Below are 23,002 nucleotides of genomic sequence, written 5' to 3'. Positions count from 1 at the left end.
TTTAAATCTACTTTCAATTTTTTTAACTTTATATATTTTAAATTTATTCATTCTGAGAGAGAGCAAGCAGGGAGGGGTGAGGGGCAGAGAGCAAGAGAGAGGGAGAGAGGGAGGGAGAGAATCCCAAGCAGGCTCCACACTGTCCTTGTGAAGATCGATGTGGGGCTTGAACTCCCAAAACATGAGACCATGACCTGAGCTGAAACCAAGAGTTGGACACTTAACTGACTGAGCCACTCAGGTACCCCTACTTGAGATTTAATTCAAGTAAAATATACTTGACAATGTTATTGATAATACTGCTATGTCTATGGAAGTTAATCTAATGATACATGTTACAATTATTTTATATAATCTTATGCCTTGGAAAAAAGCTGAGAGAAGAAAGGGAAGATAGATATTTGAGTCTGTTCACTTTTTTTTTTAACTATTTCTGATCTTTATTTCTTTATCTGATTTTGAGTTACCATCTGGCGTCACTTCCTCAGTACAATACAGCTTTGGTGACATTCACTTCCTTACGCTATCGCTACCTTCATCAGGGATTCTCCGATTTCTGGATTTCATAGAATAAGATAGCAAATTTATTTTGGTAATTGACCTAGGGCTATTAATTTTGACTTGGGGTATTTTTTTAATGTCCATTCTTAAAACCAACTATCTTCTACTATCGTTGTCCTTTTTTAAAAGATAGTTTTACCACTCCAACTCTGACCAGATAGAAAGGCCATGATCACAGAGACAGAACACTTCTTCCTGAAGAGCCGACAGCTGTAAGTGTTAAACTGACCATTCACTGGGAGACTGATAAACTTCATCACAGATCAGCATTTGGGAATTTTAAGTTTAGGTAAGCAATACCAAATTGGTCATCATTACCAACAACAACTAATTGTATTTACTGAATATTAAGTGTGAGTCAAGCATTGTTCTAAGTACTCTGTGGATACTGACTGACTAACATCAGCTGTGAGGTGAATACAATTACCATGTTTCTACAGTGGAGAAAACTGAGGCACAAAGAATTTGGGTAGCTTGCCTAGGGTCCTATACTGGTAGAGCCAGGAACCCAAACTCAGAGTTCTGGAGCCAGCACGTGTGCCCTAACCTGCTGCAAATGCTGGGGCAGGATGGCTCAAACGTGCCCTCAGACTGTGATGGATTAAGAGATGTAGCTCTTACTCAGAATTGGTTTTGTTAGGGAGAGTGAAAAATGAGGTTCACTAGTGTGTGTCAGAGGGTGAGCCTTGGACCCTGACTGTGACAGGTTGGGTCAGGCTAGGCTCTCCTTATGTGCATTGAACCAGAGAGCATCCTGGTTGTACAGAAATGGTCTTAGAAAAGGCGGTTTGGTGCCCAACCACCTATGAGAACTAAAAATTTGTGTATCATTTTCGTCATTCTCCTCCTCATGACCTATCAGTCACTGAGTTGCATTAATTCACCTTTCTAAGTATATTTCGTATTTATTTACTTATCCTTTTCTTTGGCTCCACCCTATCCAAACCATCACCACGGCTTGTCTAGTCCATTTTTGTAGTCTCCTGACTGGCCTTCCTGTCTTTAGGCTTCTTTTTCTTGAATCCATTCCTTCTACAGACTGATTTTTCCAAAACCGAAATCCAATGAGGCTGTATGCCTTGTGATAATCTTGAAACTGTTCTGCCTTCAGAACACTTCTAGTATAGCAATGCCTGGGTGGTTCAGTTGGCTAAGCATCCGACTTGGGCTCAGGTCATGATCTCACGGTTTGTGGGTTCGAGCTTCGCACTGGGCTCTGTGCTGACAGCTCGGAGCCTGGAGTCTGCTTCACATTCTGTGTCTCCCTCTCTCTCTGCCCCTCCCCCACTCACACTATGTCTCTATCTCTGTCTCTCTCTCTCTCTCTCAAAAATAGCTAGACATTAAAAAAAAACCCTTCTAGTGTAAACTACAAAATTTTCTGCTCTTTGACTTTCTCAGCCCATTCTGCTTCTCAAGATGTTTCCTTTTTTTTTTTTCTTTTTTCCTTTTTTTGAGAGGGAGAGAGAGAATCCTCCCACTCCTGCTTCCATGCTGTGCATGGAGCCTGACCTGGGGCTCAATCCCACCACCATGAGATCATCACCTGAAATGAAGACAATCAGATGAGCTGAAAATAAAGAGTCAGATGCTTAACCAACTGAGCCACCCAGGTGCCCCTCAAAATGCTTTCTTAGTAGCTATTTGTTGAGTAAGCCAATAAAAACTCACCTTTACCAAGATTTAACAAAATTTAATCGTGAAAACTCTAGAAGTTTCCTAGGGCTGTCATAACAAAGTACCACAAACTGGGTGGCTGGGAATAATAGAATTTTATTCTCTCAAGGTTCTGGAGGCTCCAGGTCAAGATACTGGGAGGGTTGGCTCTTCCTGAGAGCTGTGAGGGGAATCCGTCTCATGCCCCTTTTTAACTGCTGGCTGCCTCAGGTTCTTCTTGGCTTGTAGGTAGTATTCTCTCTGGGTCTTCATTTGGTCTTCCCATCATGCTGGTGTCTTTGTGTTCAAATTTCCTCTTCTTTTTTTTTTTTTCTATTTTTTTTGTTACTCTTTATTTTTGAGAGAGAGAGAGAGAGAGAGAGAGAGAGAGAGAAAGAGAGAGAGAGACATACACACACACACAATCTGGAGCAGGCTCCAGGCTCTGAGCTGTCAGCACAGAGCCCCATGCAGGGGGCTTTTTTTTTTTTTTTTAATTAAAAAAAAACTTTTAAAAAATGTTTCTTTTTGAAAGAGAGCACACCAGTGGGGGAAGGACAGAAATGGAGACCCAAGATCTGAAGTAGGCTCCAGGCTCTGAGCTATGAGTACAGAGCCTGATACAGGGCTTGAACCCACAAACTGTGAGATCATGACCTGAGTCTAAGTTGGACTGAATGCTAAAATCTCTTCTCCTTATAATGATATGGTCCTATTAACTTACAGTCTATCCTAATTACCTCATCTTATCTTGAACATCTGCAAAGACTGTATTTCCAAGTAAGATCCCATTTATAGTTACTGGTGGTCAGGACTTTGACATCTTTTTTAGAAGACCTTATTTAAACCATAACAAAAGTATCTTTTCAGACAGGATCTCTTTCAGAAACTGTCAACAAAGATAAAGGCAGTATCATGAATGATTCTGTAGTCCTAAATGGCTATTATTGGCATTTTTGTGTGTTTGTGTCCATTGATTTGTGTAAACCCAGTAGGAATCTTTAAAAAAAATTTTTTTTTAAACATTCATTTTTGAGAGACACAGAGAGACAGGGGAGGGGCAGAGAGAGAGAGGGAGACACAGAATCCTAAGTGGGCTCCAGGCTCTGAGCTGTCAGCACAGAGCCTGATGTGGGGCCTGAACTCACGAACTGCGAGATCATGACCCGAGCTGAAGTTAGACACTTAACCGACTGAACCACCCAGGCACCCCTATAAACCCAGTAGAAATCTCGATCATGAGTGTCCTTGGAATAGATATCCCTTCTCTAGCCAGGCGTCGAGGGCTTTTGACTCTTCAGTCTTTGCTTCCTGGACCCAGAATGCTGCTGGGAATCCAGATGCTCTCTGGATTTGATGCTCTCGTCAAATAAGTGTTCTTTGAATGAACAACCATAGACCCATCATCGCAGAGGTGGACATGTAGCTTCACTTCGGCCAGGAAATCCCGCTGCAGTGGGCAGTGGGCAGTGGAGTGGAAATGTTACCTGAGTGACAGGGCTACGTAAATTGCCTTTTACCACCCTGAGGACTTTGGTCAAAATTATGTAATATTCCAAGAAAGAAATACTCCTAACGTTCCAATAAGTTTTTTAAAAGCTCATTTATTTTGAGAGAGTGAGCATAGGAGCAGAGCAAGGGCAGAGAGAGAGGTGAGATCGCGTCCCAAGCACACTCTGCGTTAGCAGCACAGAGCCTGACGTGGGGCTCAAACCCACAGAGCTGTGAGATCACGACATGAGCTGAAATCAAGAGTCAGACGTTGAACTGACTGAGCCACACAGGTGCCCCATGTTCCCATAATTTTATCAAAGATATTAGGCTATTATTGGGTCTCTAATTGAGATAGAAAATTCAAGAAAATTACAGCCTGGATGGGACAAGTACAGGAAGACAACTGGCTTTTTCTGGGCCCGCTTTCTTTCCAAGTAAGCCCTTGAAATTTTTCTTTTGCCCCTTTCCAATTTTTCTTTTCTTTGGTTCTTTTTTTCCTTGTTTCCTTTGCCTTCCATGTGCAGATGGTAGTGTCTTCCCCAATAATGCTTTCAGACTCCACGGGACAAGCACAACAAACACGGGGATGCAGTGGGCTTTGCTGGTGGGCTGGATTTGCTTTGAGCAAGTTGGGGCCCTTTTCAGAGTCCTGATTCCTGGAGGGATCTGTGGTGTTGGGGAATAGACAGCCCTCAGGGAGGCAGTAGTTGTGAAGGGGTGCAGATGGCTTTTCCTGATTCCTGCTCAAAATGGACCTAATGTGCTTCTCTGTGATGGTGCAATGACTTTCTGCGGCTGATCTTTTAACAAATCCAATGGGACCCTTATGCCCTTAAGAAATTCTATACTTATCATAATGAAATGGCTTTTCAGTATTTTTTGTTGTCTAGCCCTGACCTCTCCTGTGTGCCCCCTGCTCTTCCTAGACCTGTAAGAATCAGATCTCGGTTTTGTTTCGATGGTAGCTAGTCTCACAAGGTGAGCCCCAGTGAATCATGCCTCCCAGCATGGGAATGCTTCTATCTCCTGGAAAGCTTGCTTATGGGATACTTCCTCTGGGAGCCCAGCTGCCATGTTAGGAGAACCCCGAGTACCTTGAAGAGATCGTGTGCAGTTGTGCTGGCTGGTAACCAGGCTCCATGGCCAGCATGTGGGGGACCCACCTTAGAAGTCAATCCACTCTGCCTTCAGATGACTTCGGCCCAAGCTGACCTCTGACTGCTCCAGAGGCTCTGAGTGACAAGTGCCCTGCTGAGCCCAGTCAACCCTTAGATAGGTGAGAGATCATAAACTCTTTTTAAGCCACTGAGCTGAGGAGTCATTGGTACAGCAGTTGATGACAGGAGCACCTCTCCTTCTGGCCATGCAGCCTGGGTGCATGACTTATTCAGTGTGCACAGACATGGCCTGTCAGGCACTCTACCTCGATTTCCTATCTGGAGCAGTTGGTGTCAAGGTGGGGGGACAGTGGAGAGCTGAGGGAAGTGTGGTGGCTGTAGCAGTATCTGGTGTCCAGAGCAAGGACGGCAGTGGGGCCAGCTGCACTGGGTAGTGGCAGGCACCAGCAGCAGTCTTCTGCCCTGATCGTTCCCTCCTATTTTTTTGATCCTGACTGTTTCCAATTCCTGAGCGTTCTCTTAGCCACCCTTTATCCTATCTCTTCTCCTCTTGTCATCCAGGGTCAGTTTCTTTTATGTGCCGCTGGCAACCTTAATGGATAGTCATGTTAATCTTTGTTATCCTGTTGGGAAGTGACTGTAGAAGTGGAAACACAGTCTTTCAAATCTGGAGTGTTGTCACCTGTGGGGGGCAGATTTGATGTTTACAAGTGACTTAATAATGTTGGGAGGAGGCATTCTGTTTGAATGAGGGAGAAAACACTGAGCCTCCTAGGACTCAAGAGATGTGTGTTGTAGTCTCGGAACTGCCCCTAATTCTCCGTGTTGGTCTTGAGGATGTTGCTTCCTCCCTCTGGGTCTCGGTTTCGTCATCTTGACGATGTGAGTTGGGTGACACTAGGTAATCCCTAATGCTACTTTCAGCCTGGAGGGTTTCCATGGTTGCCTTGCTCAGATGCAGATGTTTCTTCTAAACATGTTCCAGAAGAGGGGATTCATGGAATCCACTGTGGAACCTACAAGCCTCAGGATGACCTTAGGGAACTGGGCAGGGCATATTATAGATGCTAAGAAATGTTTAAAAAAATTTAAAATTTATTATCATAATCTCTCCACCCAGCTTAGGGCTCAAACTCAGGACCCTAATATCAAGAGCTGCACACTCCTCTGAGCGAGTCAGCCAGGAGACCCTAGATGCTAAGAAATGTTTTTCAATGAACAGCTGAGTGGTACTAGCTTGGGTGCTGGAGGTTAAAGACGAGTAAGTATGATTCCAGAGAGGCAGAGACAAATTATAACACAGTGTGGCAACGGTTATATTAAAGGCTTTGGCAAGAGCTTTGGTGACAGGACACTAAAGCTAACTGCCTGAGAGTGGGGTGTGTGTGTGTGTGTGTGTGTGCGCGCATACACGTGTACATGTATTCTTGGGAGGGAAGTTAAGGGAAGTCCTCACAGAGAAGTATATAACCTTTATGCTGAAGAAGTAGAGGAAGGCAACTTCCGGAAGAGAGAACAAGAATGAGAAAGCCCCAGAGACCATGGAGATGTTGGGAGAGCGGTCATCAGTTGTCTGTGCCTGGACTGCGGGAATTCTGGCAGAATGGAGGTGGGAGGCAGTGAGAGGTGAGTGAGGCAAGGATTGGATCACAAGGGGCATTCTAGAATAGGTTGTGGAGGTTAGACCCTGTCCTTTGGGCAAAAAAGCCATGGAAGTTTTTTAGTTTATTTGTTTTGAGAGAGAGAGTGAGCACAAGTGAGGGAAGGGCAGAGAGAGGGAGAGAGAGAATCCCAAGCAGGCCCCATGCTGTCAGTGTGGAGCTTGCCCTCAAGAACCTTGAGATCATGACCTGAGCCGAAATTCAGAGTTGGACGCTTAACCGACTGAGCCACCCAGGTGCCCCAAAGCCATAGAAGTTTGTAATGCTGCATGGCATTGAACCAGGTCGCAACCCCAGGGCTGATCTTTTGTGAGGATGCTAACAGCCTGGGGAAGGCTCTTCTCTGCTTGTAGTCAGAATAAAGGATACTTTTTTGGGCTATGTCTGGACAGATGTTTGTGAAATGGCCTATATAAGCCTCTTCAAGGAGCCAGAGTTCAACTTCTGAAGTTCCAAGGGATTAAGGAGCTTCAAGGAACAAGATCCCCAAGGTCTGTTGCGACAGGTACATACTTTACTTGCTCTTTGTGGAGGTGAGACTAAGAAGAACATGAATGAAAGTATCAAATACTCTAAAGACCATGTGGATTAAGTTGGTGAAAAGAGAAATACTTCTCCTTCATAGGTTAATAATGTCATCGTTGAAGAAATTAGAAACCTTACCAGGAGGTGTTTGAATACTTAAATGTCCACATCTACGTGGTCAAAGGTGATACAAGACGTGTTTTCTTATCTCAGTGCAGTGACATCTTAAAAGGCTTTCTTTGTTAAGTTGAAAGTTGCATATCACATTATTCTCTGACTACAGTTGTCTCTTGATTCACTGTATCTGTACAGTGAAGTTGATAGAAGGCAAGACAGCACACTTTTAAGTTCTAAGCTATGGTTGTTGTACAAGAATCCTGACAATGTGAGACTAATCTCTTCTGATTGGTGCCGTACTGATAGGGGCTGACAACATAAACCCATGCTGGAAAATTCTAATCCATCACCTGGCACAAGACACATTGTACCTTGGGGCTTATGGGAAAAGAATCCATTTGCATTTGTTTCAAAGTGAGTTTTTCTAGGCGCATGAATGTCCCAACTTGTCACCATCTTTTTATAAGGAGGAATCACAACAGGCAATCTGGAAATTAAAGAAGCAGCAACACGTTCCTGTGGAAGAGTCTGCACTTTCTGTCAGACCACAGTTACCCTTACAGTCTTTGAATTTCCTGTGTTTTTATGACTTCATCTCCTTCACGTGGAAAGATCTGGCCCTGGGTAAACATCTTGATGAAATGGTCTTTTACCAGAATAATTGAATTCTTCTTTTACTTTTATTAAAAAAAATTTTTTTTCAAGTTTATTTATTTTGAGAGAGACAGAGACAGCACAGGTGGGGAAAGGGCAGAGAGGAAGAGAGAGAATCCCAAGCAGGCTCTGCACTGTCCGCACAGAGCCTGACTTGGGGCTTGAACTCATGAAACCAGGAGCTCATGACCTGAGCCCAAACCAAGAGTTGGGCACTTAACCACCTGTGCCATCCAGGTGCCCCTCCCATTCCCCTTTTAAACTGTTCTTGGTTTCTTGGTGGAAAATGAAAAAAGAGATTAGTTACAGAATAGCGACAAGTTCTCCTAATATTAAGCCCTGTTGTGCAGGATTAGGGGTCTGTGTTCTTGACCATTCCATGATGCTGCTCTGCCATTATGTTTAACTCCTGACTGGTGAATGAGAGAATGTGTGCAGCAGAACAATAGTACTTGGGATATCTGGTGCTCTCTATTCTGCTCCGGGCATCCGTTTGCCTCGAGTGGATGGAGAAGTCATGGCTGAGGTGCTGAGAGAGCACTTCCGCAGTGATCCCTAGCTGTGGGGTGCTGTTGTGTGTGCCTCTGCTGAGCACCTACTATGTTTTGGGACATAAAAAGTGAATGAACTATAGGCTTGGCCTCCAAATTTCTTAGGATCGTGGGGAAAACAGACAGGCAAACTGAAATAAAGTGTGATACTATGGTATTAGAGGTATGCCCGAGATATATGGAGGTGCCAGTGAGAGTGTAACCAGCTGCCTAGTGCAGCGCAGGCAGGAAAGACTTCCCAGGAGAGGTGATGCCCTCAAGGGTTTTGATGGATGATTGGCGGTGATTATTTCTTTGGGTTTGTGCTCTGTAGGCGCAGTCATTGGGACAAAAGAGTGTGTGCTGGAGGCTCGGAGTGGTAGCTCGCTCTTGGTCCTGCGCCTCACAGCCTACTACCCTGTCTCCCTAAAAGGGAACGATCTTGGCCGCCTGCCTCCCACCTCTTGGTTCGGTGGCCTGCCTGGCTCCCCTCTGCCTCCCTCGCCAGTCAGGGACCTCTGAGTGTAGGTGCTGCAAATGTTTGGGTAAGTGCATGTGCCCTACTCCGTATTGGAGGAGGGCATCATGGTGGCCATCCCTGCCCTGATGTGGCAGCAGCACAGTGCATTTTCCAGGTCACTTGGTGGGAGTGAGCCTCTTGACCACCCTGAGCCAGATACCTAGTATATCCTGGCCCCAGGGGTTGCCCAGGTACCATGGTTTGGGGTTGCAGGTTGTGGGAAGGGAGAATGCCTGGTTTGACTTCCCTGTACTGTGGCACTTCAGTCCTGTGCCGGTGGAAGGGAAAACTGGCAGCCAGAGGCTGTACCTGCTCTTAGTCACCCTGGTGCCTGTGTGAGCTTGAACTCTCCCTGTCTAAAGGAGCATGACCTTAAGTAGCAAATAGAGAACATCATGCCAGGTCAAGGGAAAGACCATGGAAAGAAGATGTTTATTTTAGAAATGTTAATGGATTTTCTTCTCTCCTCTCTCCCATTTTATTTTATTTTTTTAAACAAGGAACATGACATTTTCACTTTGCACTGGGTCTCAAAAATTCTGTAGCCAGTCCTAGGCTTGGGAGAAGGGATGAATGAATGGATGGATGAATTAATGAATGAATAAAGACACCAAGCCCTTTTGTAGACCCCAAGCCACCACATCCTTGCGTCCCCTGTTTGGGTGTTAGACTTCCTGTAAAGTAATGTCACTTAAGTCCGTTTTCTCTTTATGGACAATTAAGGTTCAGAACCATGATTCCAATTCCCCTGGAAAACTGATGAGGGTGCCAATATCAGAGGTTCCAGCTCCAGGGTTTGCCTTGCTGTTAACATTGGAGACACCTGCTCATATGTAATCCTCCATAACCAGAGTGATATAACAAATGCAAGGTTAATGCAGAGGGAAAGAAGGATTGTTGATTTATTGATCAGGAATGTGTTAAATTGTACCCTAGTGGCCTAGAAGAGTTAATACATCTTCCAAAGCAGGTAATTGGCCAACAACTGAGAGAAAAGAATATAGGGTCATAAGACATGAGTGCTAGAGTGGGTGGTGGTGGAAGGGTCTTTGAGCTTATGTCACTCAACTCTTAACAGACAATGAAACTGAGACCTGAGAGGTGAAATGACTCCTGCAAAGTCACAAAGCTACTTGCTTCCAGAGCTGGCCTTGAATCAAGTTGCCTGACCTCAAGGCCAATGCTGGTTTTTCTTGCCCCTGAGCCCCATTACTAATAAAAGTGACTATAAATCTTGTGGCAAAGAATTGATTTGTTATTTATATAGCATTTGGTATTTGCAACTTGAGAGTAGTATGTTTTTCTCTTCAGACCAATGATTGTGAGGATGAAGTTTATTAAGAAGCGTGGAAAATTGGTTCCCCATCAGCAGGGTTTCCTAGCCTGGATCTGAAAATGACCAGGAAGAAATTCAGCTTCCTTATCATGAAATGTGATGGTCTCAGATTTGTAGAGGCAGCACCATGTTGACACAATGAGATTAGGCATTGCTTGAGGTAGGATGCAAAGAATTTGTCTGGGCCAGGTAAGAACTGGGAATCTCAAGTACTTTCCTGGAATACTAATGTAAGGAAGAAAACGTTCTGGCAGATTGCTCCTTTCCAGTATGGCATATTGATTTTAATCTGGAGTGGTGTTGCATGCTGTTCAGGGCAAATGTTTCTCCCCATTGGATCAAAATAAATCTTCGGAACTGTGAGAATAGCTTCAGAAATCGCAATGGAAGAAGGTAGGTGGATGGCTAGGTGATAAAGTGAGATGTAATGGAGTGGGTTGTTTGTCTGAAGAGTGAGTGACCTTCTCCCCACCAACTGTGTCATTAATAAGTCCCTAACCACTTCTGGGATCTTGAATGAGGTACATCAACTTGCTGAGACCTAAGAGCATTCTTTAATTGTTGAGCTCCTTTCTGGGATGAGCTTTGGAAGGAACTACATGTCATACTCTGAGTATCCCAACTAGGACTTTTGAGGTTGGCTAGTTGGATTTTGATCCCCTACTGACTGCTTGCGATCCTTCTCCATTTAGTGCCTTGACTGTATCTATTGTGCCCTAGATAGAGTTTTATAATATACAGGAGGCTTTGGGTCCTGTTGATCAAGTTCCTCATTCTATAGATGGGGAGACTGGTAACCAAAGAAGTTTTCATTTACTCCGAGTGACCCAGTTTGTTAGTGGCACTTTTGGGAGTAGAAGCCATGTTGATTCTCACTATGCTGTGCTACCTGGATGGATGCCTGTAACAACATAAGTTATAAGTTCAGGAGAAACTATTGAAATAGCAAACTTGGCTTTCAGGAATAGGATTTCAAACCATGCATTGGAAGGCTATTTCCAATGGTTTCCCCTGAACCTCACAGCCATAATAACCTTTAAGACCATGTCCTGAAATTGCTGTGGATAAGAAATGGACAAGTGGCTTGGTTTAGTGATTTTTTTTTTTCAGTTAATAGGAAGAAGGACAGGACCTTGTGTTACTCACTATTAATATCCCAGTTGCCTAGCATAGTGTCCAGCATAAAGTAGTTGCTGAGAGGGTCATGGACTTCCTGGGTAGGTCAGCCGAAACTCTTACGTCATCTCTTCTCTAACAACTTAAATGAGAGTAAAGAGAACATCATAGAAAAGATGGACTTTATGCTTTCTGATATTGGAGAATTCATATAACTGTTCTGAATCTGATTTTTGTTATCTGTAGAATAAGAGTCAGACTAGATCACTGTTTCTTTCTTGTGCTAACATTACATGATCCCCCAAAATGAAAACTTTTCAGTAATAATTTTCACGGAGACATTGCATGTATGTATGAGTGTTTGGCTTGCTCTATAGACATAATATATGGGAAGGTGGTTTTTTAGTTCCCTGTATCAGAAGCTCCTGAGTTTAAATGGCTCCTATAGATTCCTCTTTTCCTCTTGGCCTACTGAACAACAGTAACAATAGCACCATAAAAATCAAAAGCTTTTTAGTGGCTTATAGGGGGGAAAATTAACTGTAAATTAAAGTAAAACTTGAGGATGGTATTTGTTAGAAAGGTATATTATGTCTCTTTATTTGAAAACCCCATGACTTCTCTTTCTGCCATAAACCACTTTGCAGTGACAACCAAGATTCCATATTGCTCATTGTGCTAACACTGAAGATAGTGTAACATGCATTCAGGGTCTTGGATTAGGCTCAGGCTCCCAGAATTGATTTATAACTTGAGGTGAAACCATGAAACCACATGGACTTTTGTCTGAGAATCAGTATGACCAATTGCACCTGTATTCCTCAAAGCAAACGCTACTAAAATGTCAACTCAGCATATTTTTACTCTCAGTAGTATTCAAAAGATATTAATCATGTACGGCTCTGTGGGAAGAATTCATTTAAAGGGAATTGACAACACTGATGTCTCTCCAAAGTCCAAGCAATAGGGGTTCAAGAATCAGAGACTATTCAGAGTGGGAAGAGACCATTTAATTCAACCTTCTTATTTTATAGATAAGAAAATTGAAGCCCAGGGAAGTTCAAAGACTTGCTTAAGGGCACACAGCTAATCTGAAACATAGTCAGGACCGAAACCCGGCTCCCCACTCCTGTTCTAGTACTCTTCACGTCCTGAAATCCTCTGTGTCACCATTACTTCAACCCTAAGGTTTGTCTGCAATTGCCTCTTACCTAAATGCTGGGGGATGTGCTGAGCATTTCATGTGCTTCAAGTCATTTAATCCTCAAAGGAGTGCATTTTACCATTGAGGAAAGTGGGCTTAGAGTGGGTTCCTGACATGTTAGGGTCACATAGCTACTAGGTGGTGGGACCAGGATAGAAATTCAGGCAAGTTAACTCTAGCATGAGCTACAGTATATAGGACACTGAGTTAAATTTGAGCCTCAGATAAGCAACATGTAATTTTTCCTTTAGTACAAGTATGACCAAAATATTGCATGGCTCAATTAAAACAGACATTCTGTGTTTTCATTTGCTAAATGTCGCTACTTTAGCCCAGTCTGTCCCAAGGTGCTCTGTCCCGTGGTTGTTTCACCTCCTTGGCTTTGGGAAGAAGTACTCTGGGATCATTTTTCTGTCTCCACTGATCTGAACCCATCACATCTTGAAATTAACAGCATCCTTTGTCACTAGTTTATATTTTGTTTTCTTAAGGTCAGAGATCTAAGTCCAGTGGGAGCTTGGTATTGAAAGGAGAACCCATGGGGAGTAATATGGGATAGAATGTTTCTGGGGATAAGATTTCACAAGTACTGGCCATAGTACTAAGGACAGTTGAGTGAGCAGTGTTGTAAATTGAGTGATTTTTTTCCTTGGTATGATTTCTGTTGGTTCGTGTTATTCAAAGGCAATTACTTTTCCCTCTTGTTTTTTCCAAGATAACACTATTTAGTATGCCATTGACCTATTATTTCAGCTTTAATCCAGGACACAGAGCTAGAAGAGTCAGTATAACCAAAATCAGTATAATTATACAATAATGGCAGACTCTGATCCTTTACTGAGTCCTGAGGAATGCATTTTTCCAAATGGGGGGAAGAGAATTTTCTCCTGATCTCTTTTCAAGTCTACCCTGTACTGACATCTACAGTGAGTCAGAAGCCAATGCAAATGTGTCCTAAGATATAGAGAGATTTCACAATTAGAAACTTCTTGATGTAATTCACTGTTTTTCCCCACAGTAGATAGAAAATAAGCATTTGTTAAAATTCAGCACTCAGTCCCATTAAAACAAATACCCAGTAATCTAAGAGTAGAAGGAATGTTACTTGGAAAAAAGGAACCTATGAGAAATCTGCAGTCAGCAACACACTTAATGAAATAATAGAAACCCTGTCATTAAAGTCAAGAATAAGGTAAGGATTGAACATTTTTGTGGAGATACCAGTCAGTGAAATGGGTGGGGGGAGAAAGTAAGATGAAAACTACATGTACAGATCAGCCAATTATATAGCAAGAAGATCGTGGACAATCAATTAGCAATTACTACAATTAATAAGAGGAAGTTCAAGATGTCAAACTGATACCATTCTTACATTTTAACTAAAACTAATAAAGAAGCAGAAAAAAAAAAAACATTCAAAGCAGCAAAAAAAAAAAAAAAAAAAAAAAATCCCTCACAAATCTTGCCATAAACTGGAAATGTAAGGCTTGCATGAAGAAAATGGTACAATTGTCTAGAAAGAAAAAAAAGCCTTGAATAAAACAAACATACATTTTCAGATGAGAATATTACATAGATATAGATACACTTTTTGTCCAAAGTAAGCCTCAAAATACCAAAAATCCCCAAGAGGGTTCATGTAATACTAAGACCTGACATAAGAAAACTTGTACAAATTACCAGGAAAAATAAACCAACAGTTCAGGTGATAAGGTAAATTAAAAGTAACAATGAGGTACTTATCATGTATTTATCAGATAATGACGGTGTGGGTGAAAGGGGGAATTATCTACAGTTTTTGGAACTATAAACTGGGATATATCCTTTTTGGAATTCAACTTGACTGGGGTTATTAAGATTTAAATGAGTGAGAAAAACTAGTTATTCCTATACAAAAGAATGCAATTGGACCCCTACGTTATACCCCTCAAAGTTACTTTAAATCATTTAAATACTTAAACATAAGACTTGAAAAAATAAAATCTCAGAAAATATAGGGAGAAAGCTCCTTGACGTTGGCCTTGGCAATGATTCTTGGGTATGACACGAGAAAGCTCCTTGACGTTGGCCTTGGCAATGATTCTTGGGTATGACACCAAAAGCAAAAAAAAAAAAAAAAAAGAGGTGGAGTGTATTAAACTAAAAAGCATCTGTAAGGAGTGAACCAGATAAAGAGGCAACCTGTAAAATGGGAAAATTTTATCTGGTAAGGGGTTAATATCCAAAATAGGTAAGGAACCCATGTACAACTCGATAGCAACACCAACAAAAACCAACTCAGATGATCTAATGAAAATGAGCAGAAGACTTGAATAGACATTTTTTTCCAAAAAGATCACCGCCAGGTATATGAAAAAGTGCTCAACATCCAATTCATCGAGGAAATGCAAGTCAAAATCATAGGGAGACAGTACCTCATACCTGTTAGGACAACCTCTAAGAGAAATACTCCAGATGAGTGCTGGTGAGGGTAGGGAGAAAAGGGAACCCTTGTCCCTTACTGGGAATGTAAACTGGTGTAGCCATTTTGGAAAGAGTGTAGAGGCTCCTCAAAAAAACAGACAAACAAACAAACAAAAAACCTGCCAAATCATCCAACAATCCCACCTCTGTGTATATATCCAGAGGAAATGAAAACTGGACCTTGAAGAGATCCCTATGCCTGTGTTGACCACAGCATCCTTCATGACAGCCAGGATACAGAAACAACCTTAGTGTTCATCAACAGATGAACGGATAAAGAAGATGGGGTAAATATATACAATGGAATTTTATCCAGGCATAGGAAGATGAAATCCTGCCTTTTGTGACAACATAAAAGACGGGCCTTGGGGAGGTTATACTAAGTGAAATGTTAGAGAAAGGCAAGTACTGTATGAGGTCATTTATAATGTGGAATCTAGGGGAAAAATGCATAGAAACAGTAAAGGGGTGGTTGCCGGGGGCCAAGGGTGGGGGATATGGGGAGATGTTGATGACAAGGTACAAAGTTGTAGTTATGAGATGAATAAGTTCTGGGGACCTAATATACAGTATGGTGACATAGTTAATACTGCATTGAATATTTGAAAGTTGCTAAGCGTAGATCTTACCTATTCTAGTGACAAAGATTGTAATTCTTTGAGAATAATGTGTTGTTATAGTCATTTCACAAGCTATCGTGTTCTATACCTTAAACTTAGTGTCTTGTGTCAATTATATCTCAAAGCTGGGGAAAAACTCAATGTAAAAAATCTTGTTTTAAGAATAAAATGTGTGAGAAAAAAGCGTGAGGTAGTTGACAAGTATAATGGCATTTGGAAAATAAATGTACATAAATATATGCAGTGTCTGAATAAGTATACATACACAAACAGATTGGTAGAAAAATTGTGGAAGATACATTCTAACTTGTGTATGGTTTTTATGATTTTGAGATGAAGAGTCTAAAGTGATGGGGGCCCAGGATTTTTTTTTGTATATTTCAATATTTGATTTTTTTTGTCTTAAAAATATTTCAAACAGTGGAACTCAAAATGAAGTCCCATTTTAACATTTGTAGTTTCAAAGGCTGGACAGGTGAATCAAGGGGAATAAAATGAACAGGTGGCTAGTTTGTTTTAAAAATCTTAAGTCCTTGAAAAATAAGCGAAGCATGAAGAATAAGCCTGTTTTTAAGCAGTGACCATCTATTTGATATCCAATTTATCTCTTTAGTTGACAACTTCTTACCAGGGCTTGGAAAATGAACTGGGTCTTCATGGATTCTTCTAGAAGCAGAGGGAAGAGGAATCCGTTTCCCACAAACTCTTGGTGAACCTTGTATAATATTGGCTATTCTGCAGGTTGAGGGAGATGTGACTTCCATTTGTCTTTTGTATTCTAAATATTTTGTGTGATTTAAAGCATTCATTGCTTCCTTTTGCTGTCAAGGAAATGAAGGAAACACATTTCAGTAGCACTTTCCTGAATGTACTTATCTCTAGCTACTGCTATAAATATGTAGTAATCATATTCTCCTGGTGTCCAATAAATCAAGATCTTTGGCCAGAACTTTACTTGTGTCCTGTGAAGGAATAGTCTCCTCCCCAAGTTAAATTGTGAATTCTATGGTTGCTTCCTTCCCTAGGGACAGAAAGTAACTAAAGGTAGATGTGGTTTTAAAAAATGCTAATTTCATGGCTTGATTTACATCAGGCTGTGGAACATCTGTGACTGGAGGCTGCAATTATGTTTGAGAGTCACTTGCTGAACACCAGAAATGAGCCAGGCACTGTTTTTGGTGTAGAGGTGCATCAAAAAACTAGTCATGATTACTGTCTTTAGGAAGCCCAAAGACCCTAGAGAAAGAAGCTATATTTGGGTCAATTCGGAGGGGTTGCAATGAGTGGGCGTAAAAGGATAAGTCGGCTAATTTAAAACGCAAGAATTTGATTTTAAACTTTGTGTATTTTATGGCTTTAGGCAATTAAATTGCTAGAATGACATTGTTCCTGTTGAGGTCTTACATCCTTTTTGAGATTTTATTGATTTGAACTCTGGGCACCACACAAGGTCTTTGAGCACAATACTTTAATGTCTGTAATTCCCTCTCCACCACCATCCCTAGGTTTTCCTGAGAAAAATCCCTCTTAAACTGTATGCAGAGAGTCCATTAAAAAACAGATTATCAGAAACTATGTGATAAGGGTGCAAATCATACTTAATACATGAGCTGAGCACATTTATGACAGGTATTCTCAGTATGCACCAGACTCCCCTGGAAAATCATGATTCTGATTGGCAGGCTTCATTCCCCAAGTTTCTGATTGAGTAGAGAATGGGCATGAAAGCAACTTCTGGAGGAATGCTTATCTTGCTGGTCTGGGGACCACAGTTTGAGAGCCATAACCTTAAGGCAAGCTGTCTCAAAGAGAAGACTGGTGTTTGTTTTGTTTTTTAAAGAAAGAAAGCAAATAGTCTGATGCTGTTCAGTCCACTTTAAATTTTGTGCCGTGAGGATCATACACAGTCAACTTGGCATCTTCCTTCTCAAGACACAAATGTAGTTCATGGTTGTATGTGCAGGTTCTGACAGCCTTGATCTTGGCTCTGATCCTCACCAGCTCTATTCACTTGTGGACATTAACTCGTCCTTTCTGTGTCTCAGTTTCTTTGTTGGTGAACTATAATAGTACTTATCAAAGGCACTTGTGAAGATGAGATGAATTATGTGAGCGAAGCACCTGAGAAGAGGGCGTTCACATGATAAACATTGATGAGTAGTAGCTGGGGGTGTTCGTACACCGAAGCTGGGTTTTGCTGTGCAGAATGATCCAGAGTTTTTAGGTCTTAAATTTTAGCCGAATGCTTGTACTTGGTGTAGGCAAAGCTTTAGTTATTATTCTTCCACATTGATTAGGATCTAGCTGTATATTTCAACATGATGGTGAAATCTCTTTTAACACCTTTTTATTCCAATACACATTGCTGTGGAGCCACAGGGCCACTGAGGATCTTAGAGGGTCACGTCTGCAAACCTTTCTGAAACCCTCTTGGGGGCAGGTTTGTACAGGGTCTCCATTTTCCCAAATCATTACCCTGTTGAGAATCCTTTGCTTTCTGTGTATCTGCTTAGAGTCCAAGGAACTGCTTTTCAACTGCAATGGAAGTTTAACATTTCCTAACTTGGAGGTCATTTTGTCCAAGAATTGAAAACATTTTGTTGTTTTTAAATCACTCCAGGGTGGTTTTTGAATGCTTGGAGGGGAAGAATGTCTTAAAATGGAGGTTTTATTATTTTTCAGGTGTTGTGAGGCTAACAGCTCAGGAGATGACTGAGAAGATGGTTCCCCACTGTTCCCAAAAGGAGGAAGCTTGCCACTCCCTGCAGGGATACTTTGGGAGACACCCAAATTGGCCAGGGGGGCAGAAGGAGCAAGGGAACACTCTTTACTGTTGGTTCCATGGGCAAGGCAAGGCAGCACAGTGAACAGGCTTAGGATTGGTGAGTTAGAATAATTTCGGTGGGTTCTGGACAGAGTATCTGTTCCTGCTTCTCTGATACCTGGTCCCCCGGGGTGATGAGGGCACGTAGAGGGTGGCTTGGCTTCTGAGAGCTCCATAAAGGAGGTGGTTAGGGTTTGGGCTTTAGACTGGTTAGTTTGTATATGAGAGGTGTGCTCCCTGGTGAGCTGTGGCTTTCTCTAGGAATTAGCTAACCACAGGAGGGGTAATGTCTTTCCAGATATTGAGACCCAAGATGCCAGAGCATCAAGAACACAGAGAACAAGCATATGTCGTTAATAGAAAGAGGGCATTGCCATTTGGCGACGAGGCTGGCTAGGTGACTCATAGCAGGTCACCAGTGTCCTGCATGTTTGCTTGCTAAATTGGGCAGCCTGACTTTTGAGTCTACAGTCTATTCAGAAAATGAAGTATTGGTTGAATGAATGGGTCCATAAATCCCATTTTGGATAGAAGAATTTTGTTTCTTCCGTGCTTTAATTCCATTCTGATGTGAAACTGACCTTTAATATTTCATTCTTATTTGTGTATCTGTTCTTCTAAGCCTGTTGACTCTTGTAGTTCTTGGTCCATATACTCTTTGTTCTTTCATGTTTGAGGCAACTCCCCAACTTCCACAACCAGATCCCGAGCCCCAGTTAGGACTGGGGAGCTTGAGGAGCTTCCAGGACTACACAGAAGTCTTGGCACCAACTGAGGCCTGTGGGTGGATGATCTCTCAGTAACCGACCCAACACCCAGATCCTCTAAAGCCAAGAACTGAAGTTCTCCTTGCAGAAGTCATTACAAATATCTGTGTTTCCAGATAGACCTTGTCCAACTTCAGTTATTTTGAGGGTCCATTTATTGGGACGTTAGTGTATTTAGAAGAATCCAGAAGAACTTGAGAGCAAGGACTGGGTGTTACCAAAAGAGGGCGCTAATGGCTACAGGACCGTTTCTCAGGGATTCCTGTGTGATTCTCATGTGAAGTCAGGCTGACTGTGCTTTACCTTATGCAGTTTCTTAGGGTTTGATCCTTAATTCCTACCACCACTTTCCCCCCTCCCCCGCCCCTGCCCTGCTTAATTCTCTCTCATGGCATTCCTGTTCATATCCTTTCAGAGTACTAACCCTCAAATTTGAATCACTAGCCAGCCCTCTCACCTGAGCTCCAGATTTACAAACCTGTCTCTTTGGTACCTCTACTTGGAGTTCTTACAGATATTTCAAAGGTAGCATATCCGTTTTGCCCTCCAAATGTCTCTCACCCTGCTAATGTTCTCTAAGATGGAAATCGACAGTAACAATGATCTGGTTGTTCTGGCCTGAAATCCAAAAGTTCTCCTTATTTCTTGGCTTCTCTAAGTCCACCCAGCTGCAAGTCCTCAATTCAGACTCCAAAAGGTATCTTAAATCTGCCCCCTTAGCTGCACTCCACCATTTCCTTGAGTCTGGTCTCCTGCCATCGTTTGTCTGATTTGTTTTTCCACTTTTATTCCTGTTCTCCTCTAGTCAGTTCTCTCCCCAGCAGCCAAAGTGATATTCTCATTTTGTAGATTATATTGCATCCCTCTTTTGCATAAAATTCTTTATTGGCAACTCCTTCAATGAATTTGGAATAAAATCCAAGTTCCTTACCATGCTAAGACCCTTCATGAGCTGGCCCTTGCTGGATTCCCACAGCCACTCTTGGAGTTTTCACCCATGCCGATCTTGTCTTAACTCCTCAGATATACCACCTGCTTTCCTACTTGAGGGCTTTTGCACATGCTGCACCTTTGTCTGGAATGCCTTCTTTTCACATGGCTAGCTAGCTCTTTCTCATCTTTTGTGCTGCAGCTTAAATGGTACCACCCATGGGAACATGCCCTGACTGATATTTTTTTTTAAAGTTTATTTATTTTGAGACAGAGAGAGGAGAGAGAGACAGAGAGTGCTCACATATGTGTGTGCATGTGTGTGTGTGAGCAGGAGACAGGCAGTGAAAGAGAGAGAATTCCAAGCAGGCTCTATGTAGATGCCAGGCTTCATCTCATGACTGTGAGATCATGACCTGAGCCGAAATAAAGAGTTGGGCGTTTAACTGACTGAGTTACCCAGGTGCCCCCCGACCACGATTTCTAAAGTAGGTTTCTTTCAGTACCTTACTGAAAGGTACTGTTTCCCAAAAATACTGAAGACAATTTATAATGATTTTGTTTCTTAGTGTTGTTCTCCCCTACTTAGTATAAATGTCTTACAAGGGCAGGGACCAGGCTTAATGTTGTTCACTGCAGTACTTTAAGTCCTGGTACATGGCCCTGTACAGAATTGGCACCATGAATATTTTTGGATAAACGAACAGATTAGCACTTGATTTTATCCCATTTTTATCCCCAAATGCACAGAATTGTCACTGAGCTAAACTTCAGTGCCTGGATCTTGTATCTTCTTGCATTATCCACCTGCTTACCTCTGCCTGCTTCCTGGATCTTTGCCGAGTAAGCAGTAGCTCCTCACCTGTTGGATTCTGAGGTTACTGTATTCCATTGATAATGCTGACCTTTCTGCAACTGGGTCCGCTCCCATTACACAGATAATTTTCCTTGTTGCTCTGGACTGCTGCACTTTTCATGTCCAACTGAGTCGTAGGAAGGGACAGATACCTTTATTTTCTTGTTCTATTTGAAATCACCTTCAATTATCTCTGATTGTAGGTAGTTGTCACCATCCCCCCCCCCCTTTTTTTTCCAGCTGGGCAAACTGGTAGAGTGTTAGAGTAGAACTTGAGGTTCCCTTGTCCTTGGAATGTTCAACTTCCATTTTTCTGAGCGGCACTTTTAAAAATAAACTGTCACAAATGTCATCAGTGGCATAATGCAAGCCAGTTTGAACAGGACTTCGTGAAGCTAAATGTTAAATAGCAGAGCAAGGAAAGTGTATGTTTGTATTTATGCTGCTTTGTTCAAGCCCTGAAGGGGTTTTTGTCATACCTTCCCAATGAGATCATACACTGGAGAGCAGGAGCTGTAGTGTATGATTTGTTTTTCTAGAGCATTGGCGAAAGTGAACTGGTATTCAGTGAGCTGCTTGAAGTGAGATACTGGGGAGAGATCCCAATCTGAGATGCAGGACGATGTGTTAGAATGAATGGTCCAAATAGCAAATGGGAGGGGGGGGGGCGCTATGGGTTTGGAAAATATGAGTGGTACGTTACTAAACTGCTGGTTCATGATACCTTTTTAAAGATTTTAAGTCATCTCTCCACCCAACATGGGGCTCGAACTCACAGCCCCAAGAAGAAGACTCCCATGCCCTACTGACCGAGCCAGCCAGGTGCCCTTCATGAGAATTTTTTTTTATGGGAAAAATGAAATAATTACTTGTACTCCCCCAAGAAGGGATCAGGAAGAACATGGAAGTGCTCAGAATCGATGATGGGACCTGCTGTTAGTAATTCAGAAAGACTTTGCCTGGAGGATCCCTAATTCCTCCCTCTATTTGTGTTCTGCTAGATATCCTGCTATCTTTGAATCTTTGTCCGGGTTTATCTGGTATTTTTCCTTAAAGCTGCGAGTGGAAGGACAGTTGAGAAAATTGAAAAGTTGAGTGGGGAATTCACTCAGCTTTTGCTAGTACAAGGTCACCCATGTCCTTCATTCCGAGCTTTTAATAGAGTTGGGAGGTCATGCCCTCTTGGGCTTCGGCTGGATGGTTGGGTGACCAACTGTCCTAATTTTCCTAGGACTGATCCAGTGCAAGCACTTACAGCCCAATGTCCAGGAAACATGTCCATTATGGGCAGGTCAGGAATGTTGCTGAACTTCCTGGGTGGAGAACTGGCGGAACTTTGGGGAAAAAGGAGAAGTGGGTGAAATGAACTCCAGTATCTTTCTCTCTAAAGCATCCTCTCACCTGCCTACCCTCCACCCTGTCTCACCTAATGATAAAATATAAGTGAAATACACATTTTCTAAAAAGGTGCATTTTTCGTTGATACCATTCTTCCATGCCTTTGTCCATGACTTGACTTTGCCTGAAAGGTTGTTTCCCCAATTTCCATCTGCTTTGTGAATTCTTAGTTATCTTTAACATCGATCTGAGAAAACCTCTTCTCTCGGAGCCCAAAATGCCTCCTCCTCTCCCCAGAGATTTAGTTACTTTTTTTCTCTGTACTCCCTCACAGGGCACAAATATTAGCATGTGTTTTGGCATCAGGAATCTGAGCTAGTTAATTTGGGTCTGTTTATTTATTTATTAAAAAAAAAAATTTTTTTTAACGTTTATTTATTTTTGAGACAGAGAGAGACAGAGCATGAACGGAGGAGGGGCAGAGAGAGGGAGACACAGAATCTGAAACAGGCTCCAGGCTCTGAGCTGTCAGCACAGAGCCCGACGCGGGGCTCGAACTCACGGACCGCGAGATCATGACCTGAGCCGAAATCGGCCGCTTAACCGACTGAGCCACCCAGGCGCCCCAACTTGGGTCTGTTTAAATCCGCCCAGCAGCAGGGACCCATTCAGTGAAGATGTGAGGGCAGGGGTGCCTGGGTGGCTCAGTCGG

The sequence above is a fragment of the Panthera onca genome, chromosome D4, assembly GCF_046562875.1.
Source record: "Panthera onca isolate mPanOnc1 chromosome D4, mPanOnc1 haplotype 2, whole genome shotgun sequence".
NCBI lineage: Eukaryota > Metazoa > Chordata > Mammalia > Carnivora > Felidae > Panthera > Panthera onca.
This window is presented reverse-complemented; position numbering follows the sequence as displayed.